This window comes from Hemitrygon akajei, chromosome 27 (assembly GCF_048418815.1).
Source record: "Hemitrygon akajei chromosome 27, sHemAka1.3, whole genome shotgun sequence".
Lineage (NCBI taxonomy): Eukaryota > Metazoa > Chordata > Chondrichthyes > Myliobatiformes > Dasyatidae > Hemitrygon > Hemitrygon akajei.
This window is the reverse complement of record NC_133150.1, coordinates 317,911-332,052: the sequence shown is the minus strand read 5'-3', so window position 1 is coordinate 332,052 and position 14,142 is coordinate 317,911.

The following is a 14,142-nucleotide window of genomic DNA, read 5'->3' as shown; positions in this document are numbered from 1 at the left end:
GTGCTAACTTGATGTTAACCTTATTATTTTACTTACCATATGCTTTAGAGTAGTATGAAACCAATTTTATCAGTGTGCTACCAATTTTCTAGGAGTTGCTTTAAGTAACTCACCTTTTCTACGCAATGGAACAGTTGCGTTTACAGAACTAAACAAAGATATTGGCTGTTCCACTCGAGATGTTGTGAGGTAGGTTCCTGAATTCAGCTTGCATTTGAGTATTCCATGGCTCTGACAGTGTGCATGCAATATCTATACAGTTCCCTTACTTATGTGCACATCCTTAACAAAAAAATACATAGAATAGAAAGTAATGTATTCAACTCAAATTTGCTGAAAACTACTATCTAACTTGCTGTAAACATTATTTTACTTACCATATGATTTAGTGTAGTATGCAACCAATTTTATGAGTGTGCTACCAATGACCGAGAGCTGACTTTCAGTTTCATTACCGTTTGTACACAATGGAACATTTGCGTTTACAGAACTAAAGATATTGGTTGTGCCACTCTAAATGTTATGAGGTAGGTTCCTGAATTCAGCTTGCATTTGAGTATTCCACGGCTCTGAGTAGAAGAAATGCAATATCTATACAGTTCCATATCACCCTGACTGGTTATGTACACATCCATATCTCAAAATGCATAGAATCTGCATTTAGCTCAATAGCAGATCTGAATTTTGCTGAAAACTAGTATGTGCTAACTTGATGTAAACATTATTTTACTTACCATATGATTTACAATAGTATGCAACCAATTTTATCAGTGTGCTACAAATTTTCCAGGAGTTGCTTTCAGTAACTCACCTTTTGTACGCAATGGAACATTAGCGTTTACAGAACTAAACAAAGATATTGGCTGTTCCACTCTAAATATTATGAGGGAGGTTCCTGAATTCAGCTTGCATTTGAGTATTCCATTGCTCTGAGTAGAAGACATGCAATATCTATACAGTTCCATCTCACCCTGAGTACTCATGTACACATCCATATCTCAATATGCATAGAATAGAAAATAATGCATTCAGCTCAATCGAGTGTAGATTGAAATTTTGCTGAAAACTACTATGTGCTAACTTGATGTAAACCTTATTATTTTACTCACCATATAATTTAGAGTAGTATGCAACTAATTTTATGTGTGCTACCAATTTTGGACAAGTTACTTCCAGTAACATCACCTTTTGTACACAATGGAACATTAGCGTTTACAGAAATAAACAAATATACTGGCTGTTCCACTCTAAATGTTGTGGGGTAGGTTCCTGAATTCAGCTTGCATTTGAGTATTCCACGGCTCTGAGTAGAAGAAATGCAATATCTATACAGTTCCATCTCACCCTGACTGGTTATGTACACATCCATATCTCAAAATGCATAGAATATGCATTCAGCTCAATAGTAGATTTGCATTTTGCTGAAAACTAGTATGTGTTAACTTGATGTAAACATTATTTTACTTACCATATGATTTACAGTAGTATGCAACTAATTTTATGTGTGCTACCAATGTTGGACAAGTTACTTCCAGTAACATCACCTTTTGTACACAATGGAACATTAGCACACCAGTGTGCTACAAATTTTCCAGGAGTTGCTTTCAGTAACTCACCTTTTGTACGCAATGGAACATTAGCGTTTACAGAAATAAACAAATATACTGGCTGTTCCACTCTAAATGTTGTGGGGTAGGTTCCTGAATTCAGCTTGCCTTTGACAATTCCATTGCTCTGAGTAGAAGACATGCAATATCTATACAGTTCCATCTCACCCTGCGTAGTTATGTACACATCCATATCTCAAAATGCATAGAATATGCTTTCAGCTCAATAGTAGATTTGAATTTTGCTGAAAACTACTGTGAGCTAACATGATGTAAACATTATTTTACTTAACATATGATTTAGTGTAGTATGCAACCAATTTTATCAATGTGCTACCAATATTCCAGGAGTTACTTTCAGTAACTCACCTTTTGTACGCAATGGAACATTAGCGTTTACAGAACTAAAAAAAGATACTGGCGTTTCCACTCTAAATATTATGAGGTAGGTTCCTGAATTCAGCTTGCATTTGAGTATTCCATGGCTCTGAGCAGTATGCATGCAATATCTATACATTTCCATCTCACTCTGAGTAGTTATGTACACATCCATATCTCAAAATGCATAGTATAGAAAGTAATGCATTCAGCTCAAGAGAGTGTAGTGTTGAATTTTGCTGAAAACTACTATGTGCTAACTTGATGTAAACGTTATTATTTTACTTACCAGATGATTAGATTAGCATGCAACCAATTTTATGAGTGTGCGAGAAGTGACTTTCAGTTTCATTACCTTTTGTACACAATGGAACATCTGCGTTTACAGAACTAAAAAAAGATACTGGCGTTTCCACGCTAAATGTTACGAGGTAGATTCCTGAATTCAGCTTGCATTTGAGTATTCCATGGCTCTGAGTAGTATACATGCAATATCCATACAGTTCCAGCTCACCCTTAGTTATGTGCACGTCCTTAACTAAAAATACGTAGATTAGAAAGTAATGCATTCAGCTTAATAGAGTGTAGAGTTGAATTTTGCTGAAAACTAGTATCTGCTAACATGATGTAAACATTCTTTTTCTTGCCATATTGTATTCAACCAATTTTATCAGTGTGCTACCAATATTCCAGGAGTTACTTTCAGTAACATCGCCTTTTGAACACAATCGGACTGTTGCGTTTACAGAACTAAACAAAGATATTGGCTGTTCCACTCTAAATATTATGAAGGAGGTTCCTGAATTCAGCTTGCATTTGAGTATTCCATGGCTCTGACAGTGTGCATGCAATATCTATACAGTTCCCTTACTTATGTGCACATCCTTAACTAAAAAATACATAGAATAGAAAGTAATGTATTCAACTCAAATTTGCTGAAAACTACTATCTAACTTGCTGTAAACATTATTTTACTTACCATATGATTTAGTGTAGTATGCAACCAATTTTATGAGTGTGCTACCAATGACCGAGAGCTGACTTTCAGTTTCATTACCGTTTGTACACAATGGAACATTTGCGTTTACAGAACTAAAGATATTGGTTGTGCCACTCTAAATGTTATGAGGTAGGTTCCTGAATTCAGCTTGCATTTGAGTATTCCACGGCTCTGAGTAGAAGAAATGCAATATCTATACAGTTCCATATCACCCTGACTGGTTATGTACACATCCATATCTCAAAATGCATAGAATCTGCATTTAGCTCAATAGCAGATCTGAATTTTGCTGAAAACTAGTATGTGCTAACTTGATGTAAACATTATTTTACTTACCATATGATTTACAATAGTATGCAACCAATTTTATCAGTGTGCTACAAATTTTCCAGGAGTTGCTTTCAGTAACTCACCTTTTGTACGCAATGGAACATTAGCGTTTACAGAACTAAACAAAGATATTGGCTGTTCCACTCTAAATATTATGAAGGAGGTTCCTGAATTCAGCTTGCATTTGACAATTCCATTGCTCTGAGTAGAAACATGCACTATCTATACAGTTCCATCTCACCCTGACTGGTTATGTAAACATCCATATCTCAAAATGCATAGAATATGCATTTAGCTCAATAGCAGATCTAAATTTTGCTGAAAACTAGTATGTGCTAACATGTAAACATTATTTTACTTGCCATATGATTTATAGTATTCAACCAATTTTATCAGTGTGCTACCAATATTCCAGGAGTTACTTTCAGTAACATCACCTTTTGTACTCAATGGAACATTAGCGTTTACAGAATTAAACAAAGATATTGGCTGTTCCACTCTAAATATTATGAGGGAGGTTCCTGAATTCAGCTTGCATTTGAGTATTCCATGGCTCTGACAGTGTGCATGCAATATCTATACAGTTCCAGCTCACCCTTACTTATGTGCACATCCTTAACTAAAAATACATAGAATAGAAAGTAATGCATTCAGCTCAAATTTGCTGAAAACTACTATCTAACTTGTTGTAAACATTATTTTACTTACCAGATGATTAGAGTAGCATGCAACCAATTTTATGAGTGTGCGAGAAGTGACTTTCAGTTTCATTACCTTTTGTACACAATGGAACATTTGCGTTTACAGAACTATAGAAAGATACTGGCGTTTCCACTCTAAATGTTATGAGGTAGGTTCCTGAATTCAGCTTGCGTTTGAGTATTCCATGGCTCTGAGCAGTATTCATGCAATATCTACACAGTTCCAGCTGATCCTGAGTAGTTATGTACACATCCATATCTCAAAATGCATAGTACAGAAAGTGATGCATTCAGCTCAATCGAGTGTAGATTTGAATTTTGCTGAAAACTACTATATGTAAACCATGTTATTTTACTTTCCATATGATTTAGAGTAGTATGCAACCAATTTTATCAGTGTGCTACCAATTTTCTAGGAGTTGCTTTAAGTAACTCACCTTTTGTACGCAATGGAACAGTTGCGTTTACAGAACTAAACAAAGATATTGGCTGTTCCAGAGATGTTGTGAGGTAGGTTCCTGAATTCAGCTTGCCTTTCACTATTCCATTGCTCTGAGTAGAAGACATGCAATATCTACACAGTTCCAGCTGATCCTGAGTAGTTATGTACACATCCTTAACCAAAATGCATAGAATACAAAGTAATGCATTCAGCTCAATAGAGTGAGCAGTTGAATTTTGTACACAATGGAACCTTAGCGTTTACAGAAACAAAGATATTGGCTGTTCCACTCTAAATATTATAAGGGAGGTTCCTGAATTCAGCTTGCCTTTCACTATTCCATTGCTCTGGGTAGAAGACATGCAATATCTATACAATTCCAGCTGATCCTGAGTAGTTATGTACACATCCTTAACCAAAATGCATAGAATACAAAGTAATGCATTCATCTCAATAGTGTGTACAGTTGAATTTTGCTGAAAACTACTATGTGCTAACTTGATGTTAACCTTATTATTTTACTTACCATATGCTTTAGAGTAGTATGAAACCAATTTTATCAGTGTGCTACCAATTTTCTAGGAGTTGCTTTAAGTAACTCACCTTTTCTACGCAATGGAACAGTTGCGTTTACAGAACTAAACAAAGATATTGGCTGTTCCACTCGAGATGTTGTGAGGTAGGTTCCTGAATTCAGCTTGCATTTGAGTATTCCATGGCTCTGACAGTGTGCATGCAATATCTATACAGTTCCCTTACTTATGTGCACATCCTTAACTAAAAAATACATAGAATAGAAAGTAATGTATTCAACTCAAATTTGCTGAAAACTACTATCTAACTTGCTGTAAACATTATTTTACTTACCATATGATTTAGTGTAGTATGCAACCAATTTTATGAGTGTGCTACCAATGACCGAGAGCTGACTTTCAGTTTCATTACCGTTTGTACACAATGGAACATTTGCGTTTACAGAACTAAAGATATTGGTTGTGCCACTCTAAATGTTATGAGGTAGGTTCCTGAATTCAGCTTGCATTTGAGTATTCCACGGCTCTGAGTAGAAGAAATGCAATATCTATACAGTTCCATATCACCCTGACTGGTTATGTACACATCCATATCTCAAAATGCATAGAATCTGCATTTAGCTCAATAGCAGATCTGAATTTTGCTGAAAACTAGTATGTGCTAACTTGATGTAAACATTATTTTACTTACCATATGATTTACAATAGTATGCAACCAATTTTATCAGTGTGCTACAAATTTTCCAGGAGTTGCTTTCAGTAACTCACCTTTTGTACGCAATGGAACATTAGCGTTTACAGAACTAAACAAAGATATTGGCTGTTCCACTCTAAATATTATGAAGGAGGTTCCTGAATTCAGCTTGCATTTGACAATTCCATTGCTCTGAGTAGAAACATGCACTATCTATACAGTTCCATCTCACCCTGACTGGTTATGTAAACATCCATATCTCAAAATGCATAGAATATGCATTTAGCTCAATAGCAGATCTAAATTTTGCTGAAAACTAGTATGTGCTAACATGTAAACATTATTTTACTTGCCATATGATTTATAGTATTCAACCAATTTTATCAGTGTGCTACCAATATTCCAGGAGTTACTTTCAGTAACATCACCTTTTGTACTCAATGGAACATTAGCGTTTACAGAATTAAACAAAGATATTGGCTGTTCCACTCTAAATATTATGAGGGAGGTTCCTGAATTCAGCTTGCATTTGAGTATTCCATGGCTCTGACAGTGTGCATGCAATATCTATACAGTTCCAGCTCACCCTTACTTATGTGCACATCCTTAACTAAAAATACATAGAATAGAAAGTAATGCATTCAGCTCAAATTTGCTGAAAACTACTATCTAACTTGTTGTAAACATTATTTTACTTACCAGATGATTAGAGTAGCATGCAACCAATTTTATGAGTGTGCGAGAAGTGACTTTCAGTTTCATTACCTTTTGTACACAATGGAACATTTGCGTTTACAGAACTATAGAAAGATACTGGCGTTTCCACTCTAAATGTTATGAGGTAGGTTCCTGAATTCAGCTTGCGTTTGAGTATTCCATGGCTCTGAGCAGTATTCATGCAATATCTACACAGTTCCAGCTGATCCTGAGTAGTTATGTACACATCCATATCTCAAAATGCATAGTACAGAAAGTGATGCATTCAGCTCAATCGAGTGTAGATTTGAATTTTGCTGAAAACTACTATATGTAAACCATGTTATTTTACTTTCCATATGATTTAGAGTAGTATGCAACCAATTTTATCAGTGTGCTACCAATTTTCTAGGAGTTGCTTTAAGTAACTCACCTTTTGTACGCAATGGAACAGTTGCGTTTACAGAACTAAACAAAGATATTGGCTGTTCCAGAGATGTTGTGAGGTAGGTTCCTGAATTCAGCTTGCCTTTCACTATTCCATTGCTCTGAGTAGAAGACATGCAATATCTACACAGTTCCAGCTGATCCTGAGTAGTTATGTACACATCCTTAACCAAAATGCATAGAATACAAAGTAATGCATTCAGCTCAATAGAGTGAGCAGTTGAATTTTGTACACAATGGAACCTTAGCGTTTACAGAAACAAAGATATTGGCTGTTCCACTCTAAATATTATAAGGGAGGTTCCTGAATTCAGCTTGCCTTTCACTATTCCATTGCTCTGGGTAGAAGACATGCAATATCTATACAATTCCAGCTGATCCTGAGTAGTTATGTACACATCCTTAACCAAAATGCATAGAATACAAAGTAATGCATTCATCTCAATAGTGTGTACAGTTGAATTTTGCTGAAAACTACTATGTGCTAACTTGATGTTAACCTTATTATTTTACTTACCATATGCTTTAGAGTAGTATGAAACCAATTTTATCAGTGTGCTACCAATTTTCTAGGAGTTGCTTTAAGTAACTCACCTTTTCTACGCAATGGAACAGTTGCGTTTACAGAACTAAACAAAGATATTGGCTGTTCCACTCGAGATGTTGTGAGGTAGGTTCCTGAATTCAGCTTGCATTTGAGTATTCCATGGCTCTGACAGTGTGCATGCAATATCTATACAGTTCCCTTACTTATGTGCACATCCTTAACTAAAAAATACATAGAATAGAAAGTAATGTATTCAACTCAAATTTGCTGAAAACTACTATCTAACTTGCTGTAAACATTATTTTACTTACCATATGATTTAGTGTAGTATGCAACCAATTTTATGAGTGTGCTACCAATGACCGAGAGCTGACTTTCAGTTTCATTACCGTTTGTACACAATGGAACATTTGCGTTTACAGAACTAAAGATATTGGTTGTGCCACTCTAAATGTTATGAGGTAGGTTCCTGAATTCAGCTTGCATTTGAGTATTCCACGGCTCTGAGTAGAAGAAATGCAATATCTATACAGTTCCATATCACCCTGACTGGTTATGTACACATCCATATCTCAAAATGCATAGAATCTGCATTTAGCTCAATAGCAGATCTGAATTTTGCTGAAAACTAGTATGTGCTAACTTGATGTAAACATTATTTTACTTACCATATGATTTACAATAGTATGCAACCAATTTTATCAGTGTGCTACAAATTTTCCAGGAGTTGCTTTCAGTAACTCACCTTTTGTACGCAATGGAACATTAGCGTTTACAGAACTAAACAAAGATATTGGCTGTTCCACTCTAAATATTATGAAGGAGGTTCCTGAATTCAGCTTGCATTTGACAATTCCATTGCTCTGAGTAGAAACATGCACTATCTATACAGTTCCATCTCACCCTGACTGGTTATGTAAACATCCATATCTCAAAATGCATAGAATATGCATTTAGCTCAATAGCAGATCTAAATTTTGCTGAAAACTAGTATGTGCTAACATGTAAACATTATTTTACTTGCCATATGATTTATAGTATTCAACCAATTTTATCAGTGTGCTACCAATATTCCAGGAGTTACTTTCAGTAACATCACCTTTTGTACTCAATGGAACATTAGCGTTTACAGAATTAAACAAAGATATTGGCTGTTCCACTCTAAATATTATGAGGGAGGTTCCTGAATTCAGCTTGCATTTGAGTATTCCATGGCTCTGACAGTGTGCATGCAATATCTATACAGTTCCAGCTCACCCTTACTTATGTGCACATCCTTAACTAAAAATACATAGAATAGAAAGTAATGCATTCAGCTCAAATTTGCTGAAAACTACTATCTAACTTGTTGTAAACATTATTTTACTTACCAGATGATTAGAATAGCATGCAACCAATTTTATGAGTGTGCGAGAAGTGACTTTCAGTTTCATTACCTTTTGTACACAATGGAACATTTGCGTTTACAGAACTATAGAAAGATACTGGCGTTTCCACTCTAAATGTTATGAGGTAGGTTCCTGAATTCAGCTTGCGTTTGAGTATTCCATGGCTCTGAGCAGTATTCATGCAATATCTACACAGTTCCAGCTGATCCTGAGTAGTTATGTACACATCCATATCTCAAAATGCATAGTACAGAAAGTGATGCATTCAGCTCAATCGAGTGTAGATTTGAATTTTGCTGAAAACTACTATATGTAAACCATGTTATTTTACTTTCCATATGATTTAGAGTAGTATGCAACCAATTTTATCAGTGTGCTACCAATTTTCTAGGAGTTGCTTTAAGTAACTCACCTTTTGTACGCAATGGAACAGTTGCGTTTACAGAACTAAACAAAGATATTGGCTGTTCCAGAGATGTTGTGAGGTAGGTTCCTGAATTCAGCTTGCCTTTCACTATTCCATTGCTCTGAGTAGAAGACATGCAATATCTACACAGTTCCAGCTGATCCTGAGTAGTTATGTACACATCCTTAACCAAAATGCATAGAATACAAAGTAATGCATTCAGCTCAATAGAGTGAGCAGTTGAATTTTGTACACAATGGAACCTTAGCGTTTACAGAAACAAAGATATTGGCTGTTCCACTCTAAATATTATAAGGGAGGTTCCTGAATTCAGCTTGCCTTTCACTATTCCATTGCTCTGGGTAGAAGACATGCAATATCTATACAATTCCAGCTGATCCTGAGTAGTTATGTACACATCCTTAACCAAAATGCATAGAATACAAAGTAATGCATTCATCTCAATAGTGTGTACAGTTGAATTTTGCTGAAAACTACTATGTGCTAACTTGATGTTAACCTTATTATTTTACTTACCATATGCTTTAGAGTAGTATGAAACCAATTTTATCAGTGTGCTACCAATTTTCTAGGAGTTGCTTTAAGTAACTCACCTTTTCTACGCAATGGAACAGTTGCGTTTACAGAACTAAACAAAGATATTGGCTGTTCCACACGAGATGTTGTGAGGTAGGTTCCTGAATTCAGCTTGCATTTGAGTATTCCATTGCTCTGAGTAGAAGACATGCAATATCTATACAGTTCCATCTCACCCTGAGTACTCATGTACACATCCATATCTCAATATGCATAGAATAGAAAATAATGCATTCAGCTCAATCGAGTGTAGATTGAAATTTTGCTGAAAACTACTATGTGCTAACTTGATGTAAACCTTATTATTTTACTCACCATATAATTTAGAGTAGTATGCAACTAATTTTATGTGTGCTACCAATTTTGGACAAGTTACTTCCAGTAACATCACCTTTTGTACACAATGGAACATTAGCGTTTACAGAAATAAACAAATATACTGGCTGTTCCACTCTAAATGTTGTGGGGTAGGTTCCTGAATTCAGCTTGCATTTGAGTATTCCACGGCTCTGAGTAGAAGAAATGCAATATCTATACAGTTCCATCTCACCCTGACTGGTTATGTACACATCCATATCTCAAAATGCATAGAATATGCATTCAGCTCAATAGTAGATTTGCATTTTGCTGAAAACTAGTATGTGTTAACTTGATGTAAACATTATTTTACTTACCATATGATTTACAGTAGTATGCAACTAATTTTATGTGTGCTACCAATGTTGGACAAGTTACTTCCAGTAACATCACCTTTTGTACACAATGGAACATTAGCACACCAGTGTGCTACAAATTTTCCAGGAGTTGCTTTCAGTAACTCACCTTTTGTACGCAATGGAACATTAGCGTTTACAGAAATAAACAAATATACTGGCTGTTCCACTCTAAATGTTGTGGGGTAGGTTCCTGAATTCAGCTTGCCTTTGACAATTCCATTGCTCTGAGTAGAAGACATGCAATATCTATACAGTTCCATCTCACCCTGCGTAGTTATGTACACATCCATATCTCAAAATGCATAGAATATGCTTTCAGCTCAATAGTAGATTTGAATTTTGCTGAAAACTACTGTGAGCTAACATGATGTAAACATTATTTTACTTAACATATGATTTAGTGTAGTATGCAACCAATTTTATCAATGTGCTACCAATATTCCAGGAGTTACTTTCAGTAACTCACCTTTTGTACGCAATGGAACATTAGCGTTTACAGAACTAAAAAAAGATACTGGCGTTTCCACTCTAAATATTATGAGGTAGGTTCCTGAATTCAGCTTGCATTTGAGTATTCCATGGCTCTGAGCAGTATGCATGCAATATCTATACATTTCCATCTCACTCTGAGTAGTTATGTACACATCCATATCTCAAAATGCATAGAATAGAAAGTAATGCATTCAGCTCAAGAGAGTGTAGTGTTGAATTTTGCTGAAAACTACTATGTGCTAACTTGATGTAAACGTTATTATTTTACTTACCAGATGATTAGATTAGCATGCAACCAATTTTATGAGTGTGCGAGAAGTGACTTTCAGTTTCATTACCTTTTGTACACAATGGAACATCTGCGTTTACAGAACTAAAAAAAGATACTGGCGTTTCCACGCTAAATGTTACGAGGTAGATTCCTGAATTCAGCTTGCATTTGAGTATTCCATGGCTCTGAGTAGTATACATGCAATATCCATACAGTTCCAGCTCACCCTTAGTTATGTGCACGTCCTTAACTAAAAATACGTAGATTAGAAAGTAATGCATTCAGCTTAATAGAGTGTAGAGTTGAATTTTGCTGAAAACTAGTATGTGCTAACATGATGTAAACATTCTTTTTCTTGCCATATTGTATTCAACCAATTTTATCAGTGTGCTACCAATATTCCAGGAGTTACTTTCAGTAACATCGCCTTTTGAACACAATCGGACTGTTGCGTTTACAGAACTAAACAAAGATATTGGCTGTTCCACTCTAAATATTATGAAGGAGGTTCCTGAATTCAGCTTGCATTTGAGTATTCCATGGCTCTGACAGTGTGCATGCAATATCTATACAGTTCCCTTACTTATGTGCACATCCTTAACTAAAAAATACATAGAATAGAAAGTAATGTATTCAACTCAAATTTGCTGAAAACTACTATCTAACTTGCTGTAAACATTATTTTACTTACCATATGATTTAGTGTAGTATGCAACCAATTTTATGAGTGTGCTACCAATGACCGAGAGCTGACTTTCAGTTTCATTACCGTTTGTACACAATGGAACATTTGCGTTTACAGAACTAAAGATATTGGTTGTGCCACTCTAAATGTTATGAGGTAGGTTCCTGAATTCAGCTTGCATTTGAGTATTCCACGGCTCTGAGTAGAAGAAATGCAATATCTATACAGTTCCATATCACCCTGACTGGTTATGTACACATCCATATCTCAAAATGCATAGAATCTGCATTTAGCTCAATAGCAGATCTGAATTTTGCTGAAAACTAGTATGTGCTAACTTGATGTAAACATTATTTTACTTACCATATGATTTACAATAGTATGCAACCAATTTTATCAGTGTGCTACAAATTTTCCAGGAGTTGCTTTCAGTAACTCACCTTTTGTACGCAATGGAACATTAGCGTTTACAGAACTAAACAAAGATATTGGCTGTTCCACTCTAAATATTATGAAGGAGGTTCCTGAATTCAGCTTGCATTTGACAATTCCATTGCTCTGAGTAGAAACATGCACTATCTATACAGTTCCATCTCACCCTGACTGGTTATGTAAACATCCATATCTCAAAATGCATAGAATATGCATTTAGCTCAATAGCAGATCTAAATTTTGCTGAAAACTAGTATGTGCTAACATGTAAACATTATTTTACTTGCCATATGATTTATAGTATTCAACCAATTTTATCAGTGTGCTACCAATATTCCAGGAGTTACTTTCAGTAACATCACCTTTTGTACTCAATGGAACATTAGCGTTTACAGAATTAAACAAAGATATTGGCTGTTCCACTCTAAATATTATGAGGGAGGTTCCTGAATTCAGCTTGCATTTGAGTATTCCATGGCTCTGACAGTGTGCATGCAATATCTATACAGTTCCAGCTCACCCTTACTTATGTGCACATCCTTAACTAAAAATACATAGAATAGAAAGTAATGCATTCAGCTCAAATTTGATGAAAACTACTATCTAACTTGTTGTAAACATTATTTTACTTACCAGATGATTAGAGTAGCATGCAACCAATTTTATGAGTGTGCGAGAAGTGACTTTCAGTTTCATTACCTTTTGTACACAATGGAACATTTGCGTTTACAGAACTATAGAAAGATACTGGCGTTTCCACTCTAAAAGTTATGAGGTAGGTTCCTGAATTCAGCTTGCATTTGAGTATTCCATGGCTCTGAGCAGTATTCATGCAATATCTACACAGTTCCAGCTGATCCTGAGTAGTTATGTACACATCCATATCTCAAAATGCATAGTACAGAAAGTGATGCATTCAGCTCAATCGAGTGTAGATTTGAATTTTGCTGAAAACTACTATATGTAAACCATGTTATTTTACTTTCCATATGATTTAGAGTAGTATGCAACCAATTTTATCAGTGTGCTACCAATTTTCTAGGAGTTGCTTTAAGTAACTCACCTTTTGTACGCAATGGAACAGTTGCGTTTACAGAACTAAACAAAGATATTGGCTGTTCCAGAGATGTTGTGAGGTAGGTTCCTGAATTCAGCTTGCCTTTCACTATTCCATTGCTCTGAGTAGAAGACATGCAATATCTACACAGTTCCAGCTGATCCTGAGTAGTTATGTACACATCCTTAACCAAAATGCATAGAATACAAAGTAATGCATTCAGCTCAATAGAGTGAGCAGTTGAATTTTGTACACAATGGAACATTAGCGTTTACAGAAACAAAGATATTGGCTGTTCCACTCTAAATATTATAAGGGAGGTTCCTGAATTCAGCTTGCCTTTCACTATTCCATTGCTCTGGGTAGAAGACATGCAATATCTATACAATTCCAGCTGATCCTGAGTAGTTATGTACACATCCTTAACCAAAATGCATAGAATACAAAGTAATGCATTCATCTCAATAGTGTGTACAGTTGAATTTTGCTGAAAACTACTATGTGCTAACTTGATGTTAACCTTATTATTTTACTTACCATATGCTTTAGAGTAGTATGAAACCAATTTTATCAGTGTGCTACCAATTTTCTAGGAGTTGCTTTAAGTAACTCACCTTTTCTACGCAATGGAACAGTTGCGTTTACAGAACTAAACAAAGATATTGGCTGTTCCACACGAGATGTTGTGAGGTAGGTTCCTGAATTCAGCTTGCATTTGAGTAT